General features: G+C 41.0%; 1 protein-coding gene and 1 non-coding gene across 2 annotated transcripts in view; both read right to left on the minus strand.

The window, feature by feature from the left end:
• Window positions 1-24,910, minus strand: part of LOC126174802 (luciferin sulfotransferase-like) — a 380,096-nt gene that overhangs the window by 187,473 nt on the left and 167,713 nt on the right. The window lies entirely within an intron of this gene.
• Trnat-ugu (transfer RNA threonine (anticodon UGU)) lies at window positions 2,104-2,177 on the minus strand. The gene has a single exon. It is a non-coding gene; the product is annotated as a tRNA-Thr (tRNA).

A 24,910-nucleotide genomic window follows, 5' to 3' on the forward strand; every position in this document is an offset into this window, starting at 1 on the left:
GAATAGATTCTCCGGTTCACAGCTCCCGCCGACAGCAGCCACTGCCACCGCCAACGAAAGGTAAACACGCACGCTCGCGCTACGCCAGCAAGTGATATTCAATTGACATTGAGAACTGCGGTCGTCTCCGTCTCTCCTTTTTTGCGGTACATTCAAACATGACCTGTAGTTAAACATATTCACGTTTGTCGAGCTTAATTGGAAGGAAAACACGCGATATATCCGATCCAACGAAAACGATTAATCATCCACTACAGATTGCTTTATACTCTGAAGTCATTGAAATGTTTTATTTAAGCAATTGTTTTGGCTGTGATATTTACATACCCTACTGAGACCCAATTCACTTTTTGGTATTTTAATTGTGCATTTTAGCTTAATTGATATCCATGGCCCCCAACGTATTTAATTTTCGTGTTTTATTGGCCCCCAGGCATGGTCATCAACCATCTTACTATTAAAGAACCTTAGAATAGGTAGGAATTTCGCTTCACAGTTGTGAACAACCAATATCAATATTGTAGCATCCTGTAAGTATTACAATTATGATTGATATGTTATAAAGTAAAAAATAAACCTTAATAACGAAAATCTGAGATATTCATTTTTTTGCTAACATATAGTTGCGCCTGAACCCGTACAATAATTTCTGTTAGTGATAACGTTGCGTTTACAGGGAGGGTAGTGGAACTGACATTGAGATCATTGTCTGATTACGTCACTGTCCGTACTGATGCAGTCTTCTGAACTCTGCATGGTGAGCTGGTGTCTTCCTACCTTCAACGCAAATTCTCACAGAGCGTCCTTGCGCAGCTGTGGTGGGAAGGTACAGTAGATCGGAACCAATCTCACGCTTGTTAGACTATGTTTAATTGTGACTTATAAAAATGTATCGAACAACAATAGCTAACTTTAGCTACAGTTATTGCGATCTTATGAAAGAAGCTCCTCAGAAGTCATGGAGAATCAATCTGTGCAAGGTTATGGAATGATAAGATACATGTCCAAATATGTACCAAGGGCGAGATAGCATTAATTTACAAGCTGGAAAAAAATATAGCAATTCATCTGAAATTTCGTGTCTGGGATATTATTTGAAAATTCAGTGACTGTTGTAAAAGATTAATTGAACCGGGAATGTGTAATTAGTATCATGGACTGTACCAATCTCCATAATTTAGTACTGAAACAATGGTATCACACTGTGAACTGTGTTATTTCGAAATTGTGCTTACTGTGCACATCGGTTTTAGTTTGATTTGACTAGTAGATTTCAAGGACAGTGGTTTAAGAATTTAAATAGTGAGTGTGTTAATTATCCGTTTGTCATACGTAAAATTTTGTGGCACTTCAATGTCAGTTTACTGCATTCGAAAGATCGCGTTATACGACATCAACCGGTTTAGTTTGTAGCTAGACATTATCTGTGCGTAAATTATGATAGATGAGACACAATCTGGGCATAAACCCTAGATTATTCAGTATCAAAGTGCAATTAGACTGTCTGAACTGTCAATCTGGTGTGAACCATGTCATTTAAAACGGCATACTTTAGACAACCACCTTTTAGTCGGATTCGACGACACGCAGCTACCGGAGGCACAGGTAGCTTATAAATGATAACGAAGGAAACGGACATATTCTCTTGATGGTGGACGTTGTAAATCTGAAAAAGAAAACAAGAAAAAATGAAATGGCCGAGAGACCCCATGCGGGGACGTCCGGCCACCAGATTGCGAGTTTTATTTCACATGACGCCACATTGGGCGACATGGGTGTCGGTGATAATGAGATGAAGATGATAAGGACAACACAACATCCAGTGTACGAGGGGGGGGGGGGGGAATCTCCAATCTGGCTCGTGTCGAACACAGGCGGGCTGCATGGTAAGCAAACACGTTACCACTGTGCTACGCAGGGAGACTGAGACAACGACAGACACAATAAGCTTAGCTGCAAAGGTATATTTTCCCTGTGGTACTGCCTCCTGTTCTTCCCTAAATTTACTGAATGTCTTGAGAGCATTTTGTAGTTACAATGAAATGAACACCTTTCGCTGCTTACAGGCGTTGACATACGTCAACGGAGACAGATGAAAATTTGTGCCCCGACCGGGACTCGAACCCGGGGTCTCCTGCTTACATGGCAGAAGCTCTATCCATCTGAGCCACCGAGGACACAGAGGAGACCGCGACTGCAGGGATTTATCTCTGGCACGCCTCCCGCGAAACCCACATTCTCAACCTATTGTCCCGCACTACATTCGTAGTGCCCCCGCCCACTATACTCATTACTCGCGGCGCGTTGCCGATTTCCGTAAGAGTTCGGGCTCTGTTTGTGCATTGGCACAGAAGAAGAAGATGGTCAAGTGGCCGGTGAGCCTTAACTATTGATATACTAAGATGGTATCCGTTCTTTCGGACATGTCCGAAAGAACAGATAGCATCTTAGTATACATTTAGTAGTTATTGTTTATAGTACTAAGTTGGCTGACGCAAATCGTGTTTTTCCCAAAGGTTGAATCTACCATTGGTGATTATCACTGCTACATATTTTCGATTGCAGACGCCCCTTTAATTTATAACTAAACGAAGGGTAGTGCAGAACTTTCGTTGATAGACAGAAACGACAGTGTGTGCAACCTACATTTCTTTCAGTGAAAAGAAAGATCCTACTTGTAATGGTGTGTTTCTCCTGCACTAACAGCATGCTCACAGCTTGTCCTGTATCTGTTATAGCTGAAATTACGGTAATGTTATTAGGATCTACTACAGCGATATGGTATTTCACCATAAATGGGGGGTAAAAGGTTCCTTCTGTGAAACACGGTGACCGTGGCCGTTACCGAGAACGTGGACATAACAGCGGAATTCGAGTGCCATCATGCATGGAATCTGAATATGAATGAGGCTACCGTAGCGACAAAGCCTCTGAAAATCCGAACATGCAGTGACATTAACACCCTACACGACCAAATATTCCATGAGACAGCTCTTTCATTGAAATTTAGGGCAAGGTGCAGTGCATGGCGTATTTCATAGCTAAACGAGGGAAATGTGTATGCTTGATTGGTACACCTCGTAGTGAAGATCTTTAACACCTGAAGTGCAAGTATTCGTTCACCATTAATTTTGTTAAAGTTATAGGCACTGCATCACTAAACTGTATATGATGTTCCTGGTAACTTTTATCGCAAATATGGCTTTGAAGGTTTTTGTGGCGATATCCACGAGTTAACTCGTCTTGGTGCGTTAGGCGCGTCATGTTTAAAGAAGTGGCTTGAACACGGTGAAAATTGTACACACTTTAATCGCGAGTATCATTCCTTGTCTACGCAAACTGCTGAAAAAGAGAGGAAGGAACATTTGGGTTTCAGGTCCCGTCGACCCCAAGGTAATTAGAGAAGGAGCACAGTCTTTGACTGTGTAAAGGATCTGGAAGTAAAATCAGACGTGACCTTTCGAATGAACCGTTCCGGCATTAGCCTGGAACGATTTAGGGAAATCACGGAAACCTAAATCTGGATGGCCTGACATGGGTTTAAACCACGGTCCTCCCAAATGCGGGTCCATTGTACTAAGCACTGCGCCACCTTTCTCGGTCAAACTGCTGAGGTTTCATTTTAATTCGACTGAAAGAAATAAGTGAAATGAAGTAGTCAGCAGCGAAATTATTATGGGTTTTATCCTTACTATACACTGCGCAAAATAGTTACAGGATTACTTTTTCGAAACCCCGTAATTGTCTCCCAGTACGACGCAGATATTTCATATTTGGCTCAAAGGTGGCTACAACCTTCCTCTGTAATGATGCAAAAACGAGGCGCCCTGAGACGTCAACGTCTGGCAAAAACTGTTGGGTGTCGATACATACGAAAAAAAAATGGCCAGAGCTCAGAAGTTCATGTGACGTGTAAGGTGGGATAATGATGTCACACTGACGCCAGATTTCACCACAATTCTGCCCAGCGCCGACGTGGATCTGTTACACGATGAGAAGGTCGTCCCATCTTATACACGTTTAACCCGTTCGTTTGATGTCTCTGCGATGGACGTGAGATCCCCGACATTTAGCGTTGAAATCATTTTCTTATGGGTGGCCGAGAAAAGCATTTCAGTCACACTGCCGCTCAGAATGGACAGGAATAGGCCTCAAGTAGTGGCATAAAAGACGCCGATGAAAACACCCTTTGCATTGGGGCGTTGATCCCCACATATTTCGCGGTCGACAACGATTGTTCACAGAAGGGACAACATTCTTGACAACATTTGACACTGCTACACTGCTTGACACTGCTACACTGCTGACACCGGAGGACTTCCCAACCCTTCTTTAAGGACACGTTGGGTCTGGATCTCCATTGAACGTGACCGCGCCCCTTTTGGAGTGCAGCGCGACCACAGTTTTTGCTCTCGTGTCTGGGTTGGAACCATTAGGAACCGTTAAAAGCCATTCGACGAAGTTTCAACGTGATCTGATGCACCAAAGGATGCTTATGCAGTTTCAGCCCTCCTGTTTCCACATGCGTGAATGAAATGACAAAAGGTCCCTCTAAGACCCTCCAGTAGTCCATTGATAGTGACCGGGCCAAATATCTCACGAAATACGCATCAAACGAAAAAACTACAAGAACTAAAACATTCATATTTCTTTACGTACTACACGAATATGTAACAAAAAATGGGGGTTCCTATTTTAAAAAACGCAGTTGATATCCGTTCGACCTATGGCAGCGCTATCTAATTGGCCAACCATAGCGCCATCTGGTTTCCCCCTTCAAGCTAGACGAGTTTCGTCCTTTGTAGTTTTTTCGTTTGACGCTTATTTCACGAGATATTTGGCCCGGTCACCATCAATGGTCCACCCTGTATAGTATACGAGTCCTGTTGTCTTGGTTGGAGAAGATATTAAATGGAGACTGGCAATAGTAGGAAAAGCGTTTCTGAAAGAGTGAAGTTTGCTAACATCGAATATAAATTTTGATTCAAGAAGTCTTTTCTGAAGGTATTTGTACGGAAGTGAAACACAGATTATAAACTGTTAAGACAAGAAGAGTGTAGCACCTTTTGAAACGTGATGCTACAGATTACATTGAATAACTAATGACAGCGTAGTGAACTATAATGGGGAGGAAAAATACAGTGACTAGGAGCTCGGTATATAGCATACATTTTGGCGTGAAGGAATCGCCAGTTTGGTAACGGGAGGAATTGGTGAGGAGAGGAGGGGAGGTTGTAAACTGTAGAAGGGGACCAACGATTGGGTAAAGTAAGCATTTTCAGAAGGGTGTAGGTTGCAGTTACGCATAGATGGTGAGACTTCCACAGGAAAGACCAGTGTCAAGCAAGTCTTCGGACTGAAGACAACAACATAGCCACCTTTTATCCAGTTCCATATTTCTGCAGATGTGTTGGAAATGATTTAATGTTCTTTCATGTCCTCATTGATTAGTCCGAACAATTGGCGGTGTAACATAGACTTACAGTTTGGAATTTGTTGGTATCAAGTAATTTATTGACTTATACAATATACTTCTAACATAGGTATGTGACACACCCGCTTATTTCATTCAGCTTTTTGTCATTTGGTCTCGGTTTTATTAACGTGTTGCTGACGCATCAGGGCCCTCCAGGTCTCATCTGCGATGTAGTTTCTTGTTTTGTCCACCTCTTTCAAGTAACTGTAGTCAATGTATCATAATACGCTGGTGTCAGCAGTTTATGTTGTTCAAGTAACCGCGGTAGCTGAGCAGGGAGTCCCGTCTCAGACCTCCAGATCTTGCTGCTTTAATTGCATAGACCGTCAAATTTTCTGAACGTATCTCAAATAACTTAACATGCTGTTGACGTGCAAAGTAATTGAACCTTCTTCAGAAGATATACCTGATTCTATAATATGTCTACGAGGGTATGGTCTAGAAATAAAACTAAAACAGTCCGAATTGGTTATGAACTGTAGACTGAAACTGAAGAAACTGCAAATAGGTAGAAAATTAAGGAGATGGGACGTGGTTAAATTGAAAGAATCAGAGGTTGTTGAGTTTCAGAGAGAGCATTTGGCAAAAATTTACTGAAACACGGGAAAAGAATACAGTAGAAGACCAGTGGGCAGCTTTGAGAGAAGAAATAGTGAAGGCAGCACAGGATGAAATACGTAGAAACACAAGGTCCAGTAAAAATCCTTCGATATCGAAGAAGATATTGAATGTAACTGATGAAACGAGAGGATATTAAAATGGAGCAAATGAAGCTGTAGAAGCCAGAAAAACCAGGGCAAAGACAGACACGCCCCTGTAGGAAAATTGAGGAGCCCTTTGGAGGAAAGAGAAACAGCTGAATGAATACCAATAGCTCAGAGATGGAACACAAGTAGTAAGCAAAGAAGGGAAAACTGAAACGCTCAAGGAACGTATAGTGGCACTACAGAAATAAAACGAACTTGAAGACAATATTATAGAAATGTATGAGGAAGTAGATGAAGATGAGATGGGAGATATGATACTGCGAGAAGAATTTAACAGGGCACTGAAAGACCTAAGTCGTAACAAGGCCACCGGAGTCGACTACATTCTACCAGAACTACTGATATCCTTGTAAGAGCCAACCATGACGCTATTCCACTAGGGCTGCAAAATTTTTGAGACGGGCGAAATGCTCTCAGACTTCAAGAAGAATGTAATAATTCCATTTCCAAAGAAAGCAGGTGCTGACAGATGTGACCGTTACCGAACCATAAGTTTAATAATTGGTGGCTGCAGTATACTGACTGGAATTATTTGTAGAAGAACGGAAAAATAGGTAGAAGTTGAGCTCGGTGAAATCAATGTAGGAAAGTGCGAGTTAATATAGAACCTACGACTTATTTTACAAGATAGACTGAAGAAAAGTAAACCTATGTTTACAACATTTGTAGATTAGAGAAAGCTGTTGACATTGTTGACTGGAATACATACTCTGAAATTCTGAAGGCAACAGGGGTAAAATACTGGTAGCAAAAAGTTATTTATAACTTTTACAGAAATAAGACGGCGGTTATAAGAGTCAAATGGCATGAAAGTGAAGCAGTGATAGAGAGGGAGGCGAAACATGGTTGCAGCCTGCTCCGTTGTTATTTGTTCTACAAGTTGACCAAATATTAAAGGAAACCAAAGGAAAGGGGTAAGAGATAAAGACATTGAGGTATTCAGATGAAAGGAATCAAAAGACTTGGAAGAGTACTTGAACGGAATTGACATGTTTTGAAAGGAGGACATAAGATGAACATCAACAAAAGCACAACAACGATAATGTAATGTAGTCATATCAAATCGGGTAATGCTGAGGGAATTAGATTAGTAAATGAGACACTTGGAGCTGTAGATGAGTTCTGTTATTTGGGCAATAAAATAAATAATGAAGAACGAAGTACAGATGATGTATACTGACAGTGATAAGAGCGCCCTTCTGAAGAAAAGAAACTGTTTAACATCGAATATAAATTTATGTGTTAGTCTTCTTTGATGTTTTGCCTGGAGTGTAGCCTAGTATGCTAGTGAAACATGGACGATAAGCACTTCAGACAGGAAGAGAAGAGAAACCTTTGAAACGGTTTGCTACAGAAGAGTGCTAAAGTTTAGATGGGTAGATCGAGTAACTAATGAGGAGGTACTAAGAGAAGAAAATAAATTTTTGGCACAATTTAACTAGGGGAAGGGGTGGGTTGATAGAGCATATTTTGAGAATAAAGAAATCATCCATTTAGTGTTGGAGGGATACATGGGGATTAAAAACTGTAGAGGTAGATCGAGAAATGAATACAGTGAGGTTGTTCAGATGGATGAAGGTTACTTTACTTATTCCGATATGAGGGACCTGCACAGGATAGAGTAGCATGGAGAGCTGCATCAAACCAGTCTTCCGTCTGAAGACTACCACAACAATAACTTCTGTTCCTCCTTGGAAGACTGATGTGTTTAGCCTGATCCTAAAAATTTTTCCCCTTCGCAGAAATTAACACACTGCTGTCCTGATCCCATTGCTGGTTTTCGGCACTGATGGCAGTATACTGGACAAGTAATATGCTTTCGTTGGAATGTATAAGTCGGAACATTATCTTTCTGTATGTGGTCCTAATCTCTACATCCGTTTTTTTTCCAAAGCAGTACTTATACTTTCCGTATAAGAATTTTCACTTTAATCGGTACTATAATAGCCTTTGTTGAATTATATTCCTCACTATTTGACCTTTTTTACCACTTTTATCTTGTGCTGTGATAGAAATTTGTTGCAGTTTCCCGTCCAAAAGTTTTGTATTTCGTTTCATTCTTCTTCAGAATATGGGGAAAATATTTTGGTGATCTCTTTCAATTGTTTTATTTGATCTGCTTTCATGATAAGACCCATGTCGTCAGCAAGCTCGCTGTATACAATCTGTCTGCCCCTAAGAGTTCTTTTTCTAATTAAAAAACATGTTCCACAGCGATAATACATGGCACCATTGATAAGGGCTACCTTCTCTTACAGATCGTGCCAATTGAAATCTGTTTCTGCCATTGATCATCACGCTTGAGCTCACATTGGTATTAATTTCTCAAAATTCTTGAGTTAAACCCTTCTTCCTCATTGTTTTCAACAAGTAACAATGACTTATCTGAAAGAACGCTAGGGCTAGCTCCAAGGTAATTAATTCTACGTTTTCGCTGCTGTCACTTAACTAAACATATTATTTCTCTATAGTCAGTCAGTATTTACGATATTGATTTTCCAGGAACTGTGGACAAACGGCATGCAATAGCTTTGTTTATTATCTCGAAGTCAGCGTTGAGAAGTGGGAGTGGCGTCATGTTTATTAATATGATTGAAATGACGTCTAGTTTCTTTAAGTATTGAAATTATGGTCCCTTATTCTTTGCATGTCTGTAGGCTTTGATGGCTGTTGTCACTGATAATGAAATGTTCATGTCCTAGGGCGTTAGACGGCGTCATGTTCTTCATCAAATTTCTTTTCCACAGTAGACGTTTCCACTCCACTGCTGAGATGCTCTTCAGGATCGTCTGGTGGACTCTGTTAGCTAAATACTGTCAAAAATAAATTTTTTCTTTGTTCTCATTTCATTTCCCCGTTAAGATGTGAGCTTGCTGCGGATAGAACTGCTCTTCTGACCAAGATAATACGTAATTAGTTTTTAAAACATATAAAAATGGATGAATTGAACATTTAAAAATACTGTCAAATGCTTCTGTTCAATGGTGGACTGACTCGTCTCATATTTTACTACGGTTAATTTGATTTATCCCAGACAGAGTTCACATTTTAACCGATAAAAAAAGTTTAATGCTAATTATGTGTAACATCAGTTATGGCAAGGATCGAGTCATCAACCCCTATCCTAAAAATTGGCTGTATCTTGTGTAGTAGCTTGCACGCCCGTATCTCTGTGAGTTAGCTGTGTCTTGATGAGCCGCAGTAAGAGGATCGAGGGGGGGGGGGGAGGGATGGAGAAGGGAGGCCACTAGTTCCGAGCCCCCGAAGGCACCCTGGAGAGCGTGGTCCGGCTTTCTAAAAGTTACGCCAAGTCTGCCAAGTTTACTCATTATACAGACTCTGCGACCGCCAAGAGAATTAAACTGAGAGTCAGCAGGGCACTGGTGTGACCGAGAGAATCCATTATACACGGCAAGAACTGGGCAAAGTCTCGAGACATCTACTTTCACTTCGTCTGAATATCTAGCAGTGGCTGAGGAGGAGTGTCTGGTGCGATGGGCGGCCAGGTAGTCAGCTATGGCCTGGGCCATTGTCAAGCAAGGCAGGTGCGTAATTACGCAAGCGCCGGACGATGTAACATCATAGATGAAGGATCGACCTGCGACAGCAATCGCACAACTTGCGTACGGGCCGCTAGACGACGCCGCGAGCGCTAAGAGTGCATTGCAATTGAAAAAAAAATGGCTCTGAGCACTATGGGACTTAACATCTGTGGTCATCAGTCCCCTAGAACTTAGAACTACTTAAACCTAACTAACCTAAGGACATCACACACATCCATGCCCGAGGCAGGGTTCGAACCTGCGACCGTAGCAGCCGCGCGGTCATTGCAATTGCAGGCGCGCGTGTTGCGTACGGGCCGCAAGGAGCCGCCACGAGCGCAACCCTATATAAGTGTCGACGGAGTTCGGCCAGCTCTCATTTTGTTGGCATCTCATTTTTGCCTATTCTCTTATTTGCTCAGTTGCTTAGCTCTTACTCGTTTATGGCTCATGTTATTGTGCTCTATTTCAGCCATTCTGATTGTTCTGATTTACTCCCAATTGACAAATGCTCGTTTTGGCATTTCACTTTTGCACATTTCTCATTTTGCTAATAATATGCTCCTTAGCTTTGTACAGTTAAATTGATTAACATAGTCTCATGTAATGTTTGTTCATTTCAGCGTGTTCATATTTTGATGTTCTTTAAATACTGTAATAATAATTATCGGAAAAATTTCTTCCCTTAAACTTGTGTAAAGTATTGTCGATGTAGGAGTTGTTCTGTGACACAGGTGTAAGGTTTTGGATATAAATTATATAAGAAACTGTGCTTTAAAAGGAATTTATTTTTTCAGTTTGTACTATATCAGACGAAAATTTTGTGATATGAGGGAGAAATTTGAGGGGCGAACTCATGGAAATAGTCTTAAGTGATCCCCTTTAAAAATAAAAATTTGTGTGAGACTGAAAGACGTTGTAAGACGTGTATATTTCTATTGTTTATTGTCAAACCACAATTTCTGAAAGATGTTTATATTTTATTAATATAATTAAGTAGGAATAATTAATATTTGTCGTGTTGGAAATAATTGTGGTAGCAGGGATATGTAAGACGTGTATATTTCTATTGTTTATTGTCAAACCACAGTTTATGAAAGATGTTGATATTTTATTAATAGGATTAAGTAGGAATAATTAACATTTGTCATGTTGAAAATAATTGTGGTAGCAAGGAATGTCTGCACCAAAGTATTGTTGACAAGAGAGACCGCAAATTGATATAACTTTAAAAAGGGTGGGAGAGACCACGTATGGATACATTTTAAGAAAAGAGTGGGAAAGACCGCGCAGTGATACATTTTGTAATGGTAGCAGGGATTGTCTGCACCAGAAAGCATTGTTGGCAGGAGAAACCGCACCTTACCGTTCGCAGGAAGTCAGTAGTAAGCAAGAAGTGAAGTGAGTCGGTAGCAGGTCTGAAGCGAGAGGTTGAGAGGAGCGTTGTGCCTGCCAGCCACTAGCTATGAATTACAAGAGATTATAAACGGACGTACAGAGACATCAGCTAACTATTATAATAAAAGGAACTATATTACTGAATTAAGTTTTTGAGAAACTCAAGACTACAGAAGGTATGTTTGCGCATTGCTAGTTGTAAGATTATTGTAAAAAGTAAGTCCCATTTGAACGTTCGTAAAATCATTTCATTCAGAATATAATTAACTTTTGCCAGCAATATTGCATTTCTAATTATAATCCATCCCAAAAACCATCAACGTAAAACTTTGCAAAATTTTATTGTTGTCAAGAAAAAGTTTAACTATGAATTACGTAATTTCAGTCAAATTAATTATAGAATAACATCAGCTTTGCTATTAAAGAATAACGTCAGCTTTGGTAATAAATACAGCCACTTATTATGAAAGCCCACCAGCAGCTAATAGAGTATAGTAAAACAGAGTAAGTATATTTATGTCGCAGTTCGATGTAGCAGTCAGATGGCGATCCACTAACAGTAAAAAAGGCAAGGAAGAGTTTTGTGTTATTGCAGATAACGACTGAGGGCCACGACGACGACACATTCTATGTTTCGTCGAAATAATCATAAAATCACTTTTAATAAGCAGCAATTAAATTTGTATGCGAAGATAGAGAAAGAGAATAAATTTCAAAGGGAAGATTTCATTTGTTATTATTAAGCAAGAGATAGAAATCCTAAGAAAAGGTTACATAATTTGTTGTAAAAGGGAAGGTTATCAATAACACAAGAGGTATAGAGGAGACGGGAAGGTTTCAACGTGACACTGTAGGCACCGAAAATTTATATATATATATGTCACACTGGAGGCACCGGAGGGATTTCGCTTAAGCCTATTTCTATAGTAAGTTCCCAATTTATTCATCAAAATAGGAGTTATATCTATATTTCTATTTTTCTGATAAAAACTGGCATTCTGATAATCTATGTCTGTTTTCTTTTTCATGTAAACGAGTGAATGAGCAATTGTAATTATAAATGGATTCTTCAAAATCAACGGTTCAGCTGGTTAAACGAGGTATTTGATGAGCAACATAATTTATTTTGTCCTGTAGAACACCCAAGTGTAGTGAGTAGTTTCCAACCGATACTTAGTGAACAATTTTCCTTTCCTACGGTACGTAGCGTAGCGGGTAGTGCTGTAGATAACTGGAACCACGGCCAAGTGTAATCAAAACAGGCCATCGCGTAAGCGTGAGGGACATGTGTCCCTGAATATTTATCCGTATTTCGTGTGACGACTAGCATAAGATTTGAAATTGACGTGTGTAATCATGGATTTAAAGGAAGTAGGTGCAGTACAATTGGAGACTAGTGAGACTGAGGAATTAGCTGCTGAAAATCTTCCCAGTATACAAAAGCAATTACGAATCATGACGAGTACAATCTCCGCTATATTTCTTCAAGTAGGTGAGTGAATAAAAATCAGGAAGCCCTGTCGATACGAGTAGATGACATACATAAAAGTCAGGAATCAGTGTCGGCACAAGTAGGCGAAATGTCTCGTAAGTTAGGGCAAATTTCTCAAAATCAAACACAAATGGCTCAAGAAATAATAAATCTCAGACGTGAACACGAGGACGCGGTCAGAGATTTAAATTCAGATGTAAAACAGTTAAAAGGAAATCAAGGCGCTCTCGAGGTCAGAGTAAATCAGTTGTCTATGACACTCGACGAATTGTCATTAATGCATACGGAAATATCTGTAGAAATAGATTCTCGGGTAAAGGAAGCCGTAAATTCCATTTCAAAAGAACAAGAAAGACAATCGATAGACCCAACTGCTCAGATTTCTGAAGTAAAAATGCAAATTACTCACGAATTATCTCAGTGGCGAAGGGGAGTAAATGAGCAATTAAACATATTTAGCAATGGGCTTACCGATATTAAAGAGGTAGTCAAGAGTGATGTTTCAACACCGACACGTGGAGAGAACGTAGTAGATGCTAGTACACAAAAGCGGGGGTAAGCCACCGAAGTAAATTCTGAGGTAACTCGGGATCAGGAATCATATTCATTACCGGGGGCTACGACACCTTATGTAAATGTCATTACGGAGGAAAGCATTATCAAACAGAGGAGGGGTCAGTCATTCTCACCTGACATGAGTGGGGTGCATCCAGTAGTATCTATTCGTTCTTTTCGTAGCTTGTTACCCACAAAATGGACGGAATTACAAAAGATGCGCTACGTAAGTGGATTCATGTTAAATGATGTGGCCTTGTGGGCCACTGAAGTCATTGAAAAATGTTCCAGATATGACGAGTTTGAAAAAAGGTTTCTCGCGAAATATTGGTCTTTAGGGGTACAGCAACGACTTCGTGAGGCTGTATTGAACCCCGAACAGTTAAGATATAGCAAAGGAACGCTCCGAAAGAATTTCGAGAAGTATCTGAGTAAAACGATATACTGGGACGAGCCAATTTCGCATAAAGATTTGTTGCGCATTCTTAAGAGTAATATGCCTATTGATATACGCGAAAAATTAATTCACGCCCCAGACGCAAACATTGACGAGTTTATGCCCATCCTAGATGCAATTGATTTGATGCAGGAGGATGTGCGGGCAAAATCTGTAAATCACAGACAGTCGTGGAGGAATGGAAATATTCGGCATCGCGAGCCGGCTGGCAGAGAACCCAGCTCGGCGTACCAAAGCCAAGACAAGAACAACGCGTATGGCTACGGTAGAACAGGCCGGTGGGAACGAGGCGCTGCGGATAGGAGGCAGGAACGTAGGTTCACTCCAGGATACTACAATAATAACGAAACGACACAAAACAGAAATCAAGGGAGACAGAATACCCAGACACAAAACCCGATAAATCAAAATTGGCGACAGCATCCACCACCAATAGTAATCGATAAAAAAATGATACCGAAATGCGGCCGATTTCTCAGCCAGCGGGAAACAAATTACCACCGCATTAAGTCCCGAAGTGCTGGCGGGTGGGCGAGATAGGGACGATTCTGATTTAAGTTTAAAAATGTTAAGGTACAATGATGGCACTGACATGAGAAATGAATTGTATAACGAGGACACTAAATACAACACCAATCATCCGGCAGTTCTAAAACCTGCCCTTAAAATATTAATCGAAGGTATTTCAGTGAACGCAATATTTGATACTGGATCTGAAATTAATGTGATTTCTATGGACTTATTTAGACAGATCACTAAAGCAAAACGGGTACCAATATTGCCTGTTAGCAATAGTAAGGTTTTGGGAGCGATTGGAGGGAGAAGTAGAAGTTTGAAAATACAAGCCAAATTAGAGATAGAATTTTGAAATGCACATCAATACAAGAAAAGACTCAGAATATTCAAGTCCGTCCGCAGCTCGTGGTCGTGCGGTAGCGTTCTCGCTTCCGCGCCCGGGTTCCCAGGTTCGATTCCCGGCGGGATCAGGGATTTTCTCTGCCTCGTGATGACTGGGTGTTGTGAGATGTCCTTGGGTTAGTTACGTTTAAGTAGTTCTAGGGGACTGATGACCATAGATGTTAAGTCCCATAGTGCCCAGAGCCATTTGAGCCATTTTTTGATTCAAGTCCTTCCAACTTGTAATCCACGAAAGATAAGTTACTTGCACTCATTCAGGGATACTTTTCTCTTTTTTTTCTTTTAATAGATATGAATATGTACTATTTTGTATATATATCGTTTGAGACTAGAAATGAAGTGCAAAAAAAAAAAAAAAAAAAACAGAGTCGTGTGAATATAAACGTGACTACAAGAACGATGTTGACTGTAGTCTATAGTTTAAATTTTTGTGAAGAGAAGCAAAACAACACGATAACAGTCACACGTAATTCGTAGCGCCTATAATTAGTGGTACTTACATTCTGAGTAGTGATAAGTCCAAAAAGGGCAAAGAAACAAGGAAATATGTATAATGTACATAAAATGCAAAAATAGTTTTTATGTCTAAACAAAAGAAAATACCTTAGTCATAGGACAGGTAAACGATGTGCCCTATCAACAATGAGTGATACACTATTGCTTGACCTGAGGACCTTAACAAAAAGGGCAATATTCAAAATTTCTAGGTGATATTGGACTACTTCTTCAACCACACTCAAACTATGTCAATAGACAGTAAATTGGAAAGGATAAGGATATAGAAATGTTACCTTATATAATTGAAATGTATGTCTGTTGAACATCATTACTCGAAGGACTCGGATAATTTGGGGTCTTTTGAGCCAACCTGACATATATTCTTTTTGAAAAATAACTTATCGATGCAAAAGGTTGGATAGATACATGTGTGTGTGCTATATATTTCTATACACATTTTTGAAGTAGTACCTTCGAAGTTAACAAAGTACACTACAGAAAAATTTCATCTACATAAACGATTTCCAGACGTTTCCATGTCCCATAAATGTCACAATATACATACAATGAATTTTCAAACAGTGAAAATGCCTGTCAATCATTGCAGCTTTCGTAGTAAAATAAAACCTGTAAAATAATTAAATATTTACACCAAAGCATCAACTGAAATATTGTACAATACCTTCTATTCAATAGATGTAGAAGAATATATAATAAAATGTTTTGTATTACTGTCGTCATAATTTTGAAATATGACTAAAATGTTTTGTATTTATATCAATGTATGTGATAATCAATTATCATTTTGTGAACCACTGAATGTAAAGGTGGTAGAAACATGGATAGTAATTTGAAAATTTAAAGTAAAATTTTGCGATCGCTGTAAACTGACAAAATGTGTCAGGCATTTAATAAATTAACCGCCTTCCACATTGGGGGCCATGTAACATCATAGATTATGGTCGTCCTGCGACAGCAATCGCACAACTTGCGTACGGGCCGCGAGGAGCCGCCGACGGAATTCGGCCAGCTCTCATTTTGTTGGCATCTCATTTTTGCCTATTCTCTTATTTGCTTAGTTGCTTAGCTCTTATTCGTTGATGGCTCATGTTATTGTGCTCTCTTTCAGCCATTCTGATTGTTTTGATTTACTCCCAATTGAGAAGTGCTCATTTTGGCATTTCACTTTTGCATATTTCTCATTTTGCTAATAATATGCTCCTTAGCTTTTTACAGTTAAATTGATTAACATAGTCTCATGTAATGTTTGTTCATTTCAGTCTGTTCATATTTTGATGTTCTTTAAATACTGTAATAATAATTATCGGAAACATTTCTTCCCTTAAACTTGTGTAAAGTATTGTCGATATAGGATTTGTTCTGTGACACAGGTGTAAGGTTTTGAATATAAATTATATACGAAACTGTGCTTTAAAAGGAATTTATTTTTTTCAGTTTGTACTATATCAGACGACAATTTTGTGATATGAGGGAGAAATTTGAGGGGCGAACTCATGGAAATAGTCTTAAGTGATCCCCTTTAAAAATAAAAATTTGTGTGACACTGAAAGACGCGACACTGTAGGCACCGAAAATTTATATAAACGTCACAAAGACACCACGTGGTGTCCCCGACTCTAATTAGAATACTAGTATAATGAACCGAGGAGAAAGCCCGAAGCACTGCAGAATAATTTTTTACAAGCAGAGCCAATCAGAAGATAGCGATATCCGTTGTTTGTTGAGAGAAGGGACATGAGTGTATTTCTTGAGAACCTTTTCCTCTCTTTGTTTTGGACGACATGCCGACACCTGAGGGCCACAGCATGTGGTGCGAATGGCCTCTGTTAGAATAAACGGGACGAAACAGGTTTAACGGCTGATTTTATAAGAAAACATCTGACAATTTATGGCCTCGTTAATAGCAGATCGGCCGAAGGATTAACAATCTCAGTGAGTGGGGATTTGACACCGAATCTCTTCAGAAATTGTTTATGTGGGTAGAAAGACGATTGGATAGCGTGTAAAACTTTTACTAGGAGAGAAGTCTGTCAGTTTGCTTAAAATGATGCCACTGGACCACTTTTGGAGAAGCCGTCTGATTTGCAGAGCTGTTTTTTGTGAACTTATGTAGAGCAGAAAGAGAACAGTTTGCTCTTGAAAACACTAAGTCTTCTGTTGCGGAATATAAGATTCTTATCTATAAACACTCAGCCTTCGGCTTCGGGAGAGAACAATCGGCGTTCGGCTGCGGATAAGAAGACTTCGTCTTTTATTCTGACAACGGCGAATTACGGTGAGTGATTACAGCATCGGAATCGGGAAGTGAGATTTGCTAACTATCTCGCGGGTTTACGTTCTCTAATCTATTCGTAGTTTAATTGATCGCAGGCCCATCAATGACCAGGCTATTTATGTTATTTGCAGGTAGTTGTCATACACCCTTCTGAAACGCTTTTGCAACCACTAGGTGTTCACCAAGTTCCTGTTTTCCATGAATGATTTGGGACATGACGAACACTCCCATTTGCTCTACTCCTCGCGGACTTTGCCAAGTCAGTTAATCATCTCTGTTATATTGTTAAATGCTTCTAAATGTTAAGTTTCGCTTTCTTTGTTTCTGATCGATCACGACAATGTTTTGTCTTTGGTTCACGTTCTTGCATGTACGCAGAGAGAATATTGAAATAGATTTGGACTAATATTTGATTTCAGTATTTAAACGACCCCTTTTTATCATTTACCTAATGCTTTTTGAAAGAACCAACACCCAGGATTCACTTACACTGAGATGACACATGTACAGGTACGTATACAATAGCGGTACTACCGCGTACATGAGGTATAAAAAAGCAGTGCACTGGCGGGGCTGTCATTTGTATTCAGGAGATTAGCGTGAAAAGTTTTCCGACGTGATTATGACAGCACGACGGGAAATAACGGAATTTGAAAGCGGAATGGTAGACGGGACATCCCGTTTCGTAAATCGTTTGAGAGTTCAATATTCCGAGATCCACAGTGTGCCAGAATACCAAATTTCAGGCGTTACCTCTTACCGCGGACAACTCAGTGGCCGACGGCCTTCACTTAACGACCGAGAACAGAGGCGTTTGCAAAAACGTGTCTGTGTTAACAAACCAACACCGCATAAACAACAGTAGAAATCAATGTGGGACGATTTAACCGAGCGAGGAAGCGCAGTGGTTAGCACACTGGACTCGCATTCGGGAGGACGACGGTTGAAACCCGTCTCCAGCCACTCTAATTCAGGTTTTCTGTGATTTCCCTAAATTGTTTCAGGCAAATGCAAGGATGGTTCCTTTGAAAGGGCACGGCCAGTTTCCTTCCCCCTTCTTCCCTAATCGGAGCTTGTGCTCCGTCTCTAATGACCTCGTTGTCGACGGGACGTTAAACGTTAATCTCCTCCTCTTCCAATGTGGGACGTACGACGAATGCATCCATTAGGACAGCGCGGCGAAATTTGGCGTTAATAGGCTATGGCAGCAGACGATCGACGTGTGTGCCATTGCTAACAGCACGACATCGTCTGCAGACCCTGCCCTGGACTCGTGACCATATCGGATTGAGCCTAGACGACTGAAAACCGATGGTCTGGTCGAAATCTTGTACTGGCAACTCTTTCGTAATTATAAACGGTTATAGAGGCAGCGTGGATCTGTATTTCTGCAGGGGGTTCCAAAGACTTGTTGAGGCACTACGCTGGGCAAAAGGTCTGGCACTATATTATGAGATAACCCATTAATTTTGTCGCCCTACTGCACTATGACCACCTAGTCCATATCGTTATTCCATTGCCTGAAGATTCGTTATAGTATCTGAGTCCATAGGGAGCGAATGCCTCTTGGTCAGTCCAGCAGATGCGGGCCACTGCGACAGCTAAGCAGCATGTCGAGCTCAGTTGGCATCTTTCAGTATTTGTGCACAATTTTAAAAATTATGATTTCAGTTTATAGTGCAAGTTGCAGTTCATTTTTGCCCACAATATTCTTGCTTTTTTAAATTTGCGATTTTTAAACTGGTGTTCTGCGGGAAGTGAATGAGTGTCCCGGGAAAAATGTTGTTTTCTCGGAGTTTTTTCTTATTTTTTATAACTGTATCATGATTTCTCTGTTATTAGCTAAGACGTAATACTTAGTAATCATTGAACAATGGAAGTTTCTCATCTTATAATTTTTTTTATTTATTTTATTAACTCCAAAAATAAACAAGATATTCCACACGAGTACCAGGACTCTCAGTGTTCCGTGACAGGAAAAGTTTCGGAACCCTGATCCAATAGGCAATGGTAATTTGTCGTTTCAGTCTACGTACACACATCACATATGTTTGAGTCTTGGAAAGGACTCTGGAACCATTTACTTTCATTTGGTTAAAGTACCCGTCCTGGATTTCAGGCAGGATCCTCGATTTCTTTCGATGATGAGGTTCTAGTCCATTAGAGTTGGAGAGCCTCTGTAATGATATTCGAGTTTAGGGGGAGTACCAAGTGGGCTGACGCGCAACTGGGAATTGGGCTGAGGAGGGAGGCTTGCTAGGGGAGTTCATGCAGTTGTGCAAAGCCACTGTGCCAGGATTGCATTGCATTGCATTTGTCAGGTGACCAGGAGACCCAGTTTGGAATCACAGCCTTGGTATAAATTTTCATTCGTTGGTTCAGTTTACATGTAAACACATCGTCATAAGATTGGATGGGACATAAGAGAGATATATAGGTGAGTCCTATTAGTAGCTTCAGTCGTATTCGGGCTTGGTATTGGAATGCCCTCTATGTGAGTTTTCTACCCAGACAGAATCTTTTTACTGAGTTGGTTGCAGATGAACAGTTGAAAATATGGATGACGGAAACGTAGAGCGGTTCCAGCAAAGGTATTGGCTTGGCTTTTCTGCAGATTTACTGGAAATTTCCATGAGTTACACCACTCAACCAGGAGAAGCTTGTGTCGTTGGAGGAACGAATGAGATAGTTGGAGGGTGTAGCGGATAGGCAAGCAGTGCTGTCAAAACGTTGCAGGAGATAGGTGAAGGGGCGGGAGGGGAGTAGGTTTGGGAGTTTGTACGATGTGGAGGATGTGAAGGGGAAGGGACTGGACGGTTCCTTGAGGCACACTTACTGTGGGGTGAGACATGCGGATGCTGGCGTGTTTCATAGTAACATGTATAGGACTGATGAAGGAAGCATGCTATAACGTAGACTTAGTCAAGTGGGTATGTATAGGTTTGTAGCTTGAATAGAAGTTCAGGGTGCTGTATTCTGTCAAAGGCGTTTCGTATACGACTATGGTTGTACCTTCATGGTCACAGGCGACCGTCGAATTATCACAGTTGGGCTCATGGGCAATGACGAAAATGTATTGCAGTTAGGAGGCGAAGTAGTTAGCTTTAGTGTGGATATGTGGGAATGGTCTTTTAACCCGAAAGTCTATGGAAAGCTTTCCAGTACTTCGTAGAGTTTGCAGATGTTTCGTTTAACATATTGCATATCATGTGCAAGTCCAAACGTCGTTTACCTGGTAAACAACAGTGAACATATCGCTGGAGGTGTCGGCGGCGCCTAAACGCGTCTCAGTCACAACTATGACAAAATTTTATGCAAAGACGATGGGGTTCTTGGAGTAGAGCAACAGCGCATAAGGAGGAGCTGGATGGTCATAATCGACAGTTCGAAGCAGTATAAGGTTGGCAGTTGCATTTGCGATGATGTGTAGTATGGATTCAGCATCTTGCTGGATGTCCTCAGGACTCTGGAGATGGGAATCGTGGTCGCCGATTAGGGTATGGATTTGTGTATGATATGTATTCCAGTCTGGGCAGGAGTAGTGCTGGATTTGTCAGGGTGGATAACGGGATCTGGTTTGCTAAATCGTACGATATCTGGAGATGGACAGATAGCTGTTCACTCCCAGTTGGGTGTTTTATTTTGTAAGGCTAGGAGCTTTCCATTATTACTATTTGCACGTCTTATGTAGATTTCAAGTATGGATCTAATTCCATATGTTGTATATCAGTATATGTTTTATTATCAGACGCTCAGTTTGCTACGTGAAGTAATTTTAAGTAATGACTGCGCACACTGCATTTTAACTATTAAATTTACTGTATTGATTATTCATGTAATCTAGCTACAGAGGCCTCTTGTGGCCTCAGTTGTTTGTATAAGTACCAGAAGCATCCAGGTCATCACCAGCACTTACTCTCTACCTAGATGCATAATTTTGATGTTGAAACCTACATCAGAATATGTTATGGCACGTATGGTATTCATACTGTTAATCATGTAAACGTTTTTTAATTTTCATATGTGTCACCAGGCCTGTTATAGATTTTGCATCAACTAATTTTACTTCATTGCTTACACTACTGTTTTTTGTTTGTAACAGATCTGAAGGTGGCAGTAGCTGAAACCGGCAATAATGAATTGTAAAAATTTGTGTGACCAAGACGGACCTTTACAAATAAAGTGTCACAATATGATCAGTGACTCATTTTCAGTCTTTATGTCTTCCATTGATGAATGTTCAATAACAAATAACACCTAGTCGTAAGGTTTGAAACGGCATGCCAGTGTGCCAGTGACGCTAACCACATCACTACGGTGATAGTACCAAAACCAGCGCCAGTAATTAATATGGTGCATTAGCGGTCTATTTATATCTACTTCTATTGACTTCTACTGTGGTGCGTCTCTAGAAGTTAAGAGAATCACTAATGGCACCAGGGTTAGTATTTGTGTCACACCGGCTGTGAGCAGCGAGGTGGAAATCATGGGCACTGAGAATATTCACAAAATGACGCTACTGCTGGGTTTGGATTGTGTCTGCGTTTATAGGATTAGCATAGGATGGCAGGTTAGAGTTAAATGCTCCTTTGACAACGGAGAGAAGCACCAGCTCTGGTTAGAAAAGGATGGGGAAGAAAATCGCTAATGAGCTTTTCATAGGAACTATCCCAGCATTCGCCTTAAGAGACTTTACAAAATAATGGAAAACCTAAATCTGGATGGCCGTCAGTAATTGGGACCGTCGTCCTTCCGAAGCGATTCCAGTATGCTAAGGAGTGAGCAGCTTCGCTCAGCGTGGGTTCAGAGCGGCAGCGATTATATGCTTTTCAAACTGAAGTTATCATGTTGCTATACATAAAGCAAAGTTCAGAATACGGTCTTAAAAGGTGTCACTCTCGTAAAATGACGGAATATGACTATTTCTTAATTTTAATTACGAGAGATTTGAAAATGACATACAAATGTCCTTGACAATCACACTTAGTCCTAATTAACTAATCGCACCATTATATAAACATCACATTACAGCCTACTACAGACCATGTTCACGTTTATTAGACAAACGGTTTCAGTCTATTATCTGGTATATGCGGGAGTCACGCATACGATGGCTATTTGTAAATTGATCTCCGATCGTCAATTAAAAATAGATACTTATAGCTTCAAGTCGCTTGCGGGGTTGAAAATGTTTACTTCTGAGTTGATGTGTCATTCAGCTCTCCGTAGCGTTCGTCTGTGTGTAAGTAGCAACTAAAATGGACGGAGTTATTGCGAGATACTTTGTACCACGTGCTTGCTGCATGCAGAAGGAGTCAATACCATCGACATTCATCATCAGTTGTGGCATGTGTACAGGGATGGCGTTATGAATGTTTATGTGGTGAGTGAATGGTGCAGATTAATTCAAGGCTCGTTCCACGTATGTTAATGATGCAATTTGGTGAATAAGGTATTCAGGTGTGGGTGGTGAACGTCTGCGGAAACTGAGCGTACGAAACGCCGTTTCGCAATTTCCGAACTTTCTGAACAGTTTTTGTATACAATGGGTACCAAGACGCCTAAACTATCTTCACAAAACTGAAGGAAAGGGCTTAGGCTTGGCATTCCTTTAGTGCTACAGTGAAGGGGGTGACGAGTTTGTGAATAGGATTGGGAACCGGGACGAGACATGGGTGCAGATGGGAGCTCTGAAACTGGTAACATTCCAAACAGTGGATTCACACTCATTCTACCAATAGGTCCATACAATGCATTCAAGGCAGTATGTGAATGAACAGGCATGCCTGAGCAGAAATGGGGGAAGAGGAGATGGACAAAGAGAGGGGAAGAGGAGATGCATGCAATATGTGTGACATATGCTTACACAGGCAGAGCTCCAGGTAAACAGACAGTACATATATAAATACACACATCAAAAAAAGTTTTGCATCACCCCAGTTCCCAGAACTTCTGAAGATAGACGTTGACTGTGGATATTATATCACAGACACAGTCCCTTTGACATTCACTAAACCCGTCCAAAGATGCAAACCAACAATGCATGAGCAGCTCCTATTAGACGGAGGGGGTCCGACAACCCATCAGTTCCAGTCATTCCACCAGGAAGGAGATATACACCTCGAAGGTCAATACCGCGGTCGAATCGCGTCCGCATTGTTAATTTGTGCCATGAAGGGTTCTCAACAAGGGAAGTGTCCAGGTGTCTCCGAGTGCACCAAAGCGATGTTGTTCCCACATGGAGGAGATACAGAGAGACAGGAACTGTCGATGACATGCCTCGCTCGGGCCGCCCAAGGGCTACTACCGCTACCTACGGATTATGTCTCGGAGGAACCCTGATAGCAACGCCACGATGTTGAATAATGCTTTTCGTGCAACCACAGGGCGTTGTGTTACGACTCAAACTGTGCACATTAGGCTGCATGATGCGCAACTCCACTCCCGACATCCATGGCGGGGTCCATCTTTGCAACCACGACACCATGCAGCGCGGTAGAGATGGGCCCAACAACACTCCGAATGGACCGCTCTGGATTGGCATAACGTTCTCTTCACCGATGAGTGTCGCATATGCCTTCAACCGGACAATAGTCAGAGACGTGTTTGGAGACAACCCAGTCAGGCTGAAGACCTTAGACACACTATACAGCGAGTGCCGCAAGGTGGAGTTTCCCTGCTGTTTTGGGGTGACATTATGTGGGGCCGACGTACGCCGCTGGTGGTCATGGAAGGCGCCGTAACGGCTGTACGATAAGTGACTGCCATCCTCCGACTGATAGTACAACCATATCGGCAACATATTGGGGAGGAGTTCATCTTCATGGACGATAATTCTTGCCCCCATCGTGCACATCAGGATATCGACATCGTTCGACTAGAGTGGCGAGCATGTTCTCCAGACATGAACCCTGTCGAACACTCCTGGGCTGGTTGAAAAGGGCTGTTTATGGACGACGTGACCCACCAACCATTCTGAGGGATATTCGCCGAATCGCCGTTGAGGAGTGGGACAATCTGAACCAACAGTGCCTTGATTAACTTGTGGCTAGGATGCCACGACGAATACAGGCATTCATCAACGCTTGAGGGCGTGCTACTAGGTATTAGAGGTACCGGTGTGTTCAGCAATCTGAACCATCACTCTTAAGGTCTCGCTGTATGGTGGTACAACAGGTCATGTGTGGTTTTCATGAGCAATAAAAAGGGTGGAAAGGATGTTTATGTTGAACTCTATTCCAGTATTCTGTACAGGTTCCGGAACTCTCGGAACCAAGGCGAAGCGAAACATTGTTTATGTGTGTAGTTAAACAAAAAATAGAATAAAAGTCGTTGCGAAATTTCACACACACACACAATACTAAAAAGCAAAAAAAAAATCATTTAAATAAATTTTTAAATTAACAAGTTTTTAAATCGGACTTAAAAAGCTCCAAATAATTGATTTAAGCCCCACACAGATTTCTAACCCCATACAAATAGTTCTGAAAATTTGTGCTTCGAAATTTTAA

This window comes from Schistocerca cancellata, chromosome 3 (genome assembly GCF_023864275.1).
Source record: "Schistocerca cancellata isolate TAMUIC-IGC-003103 chromosome 3, iqSchCanc2.1, whole genome shotgun sequence".
NCBI lineage: Eukaryota > Metazoa > Arthropoda > Insecta > Orthoptera > Acrididae > Schistocerca > Schistocerca cancellata.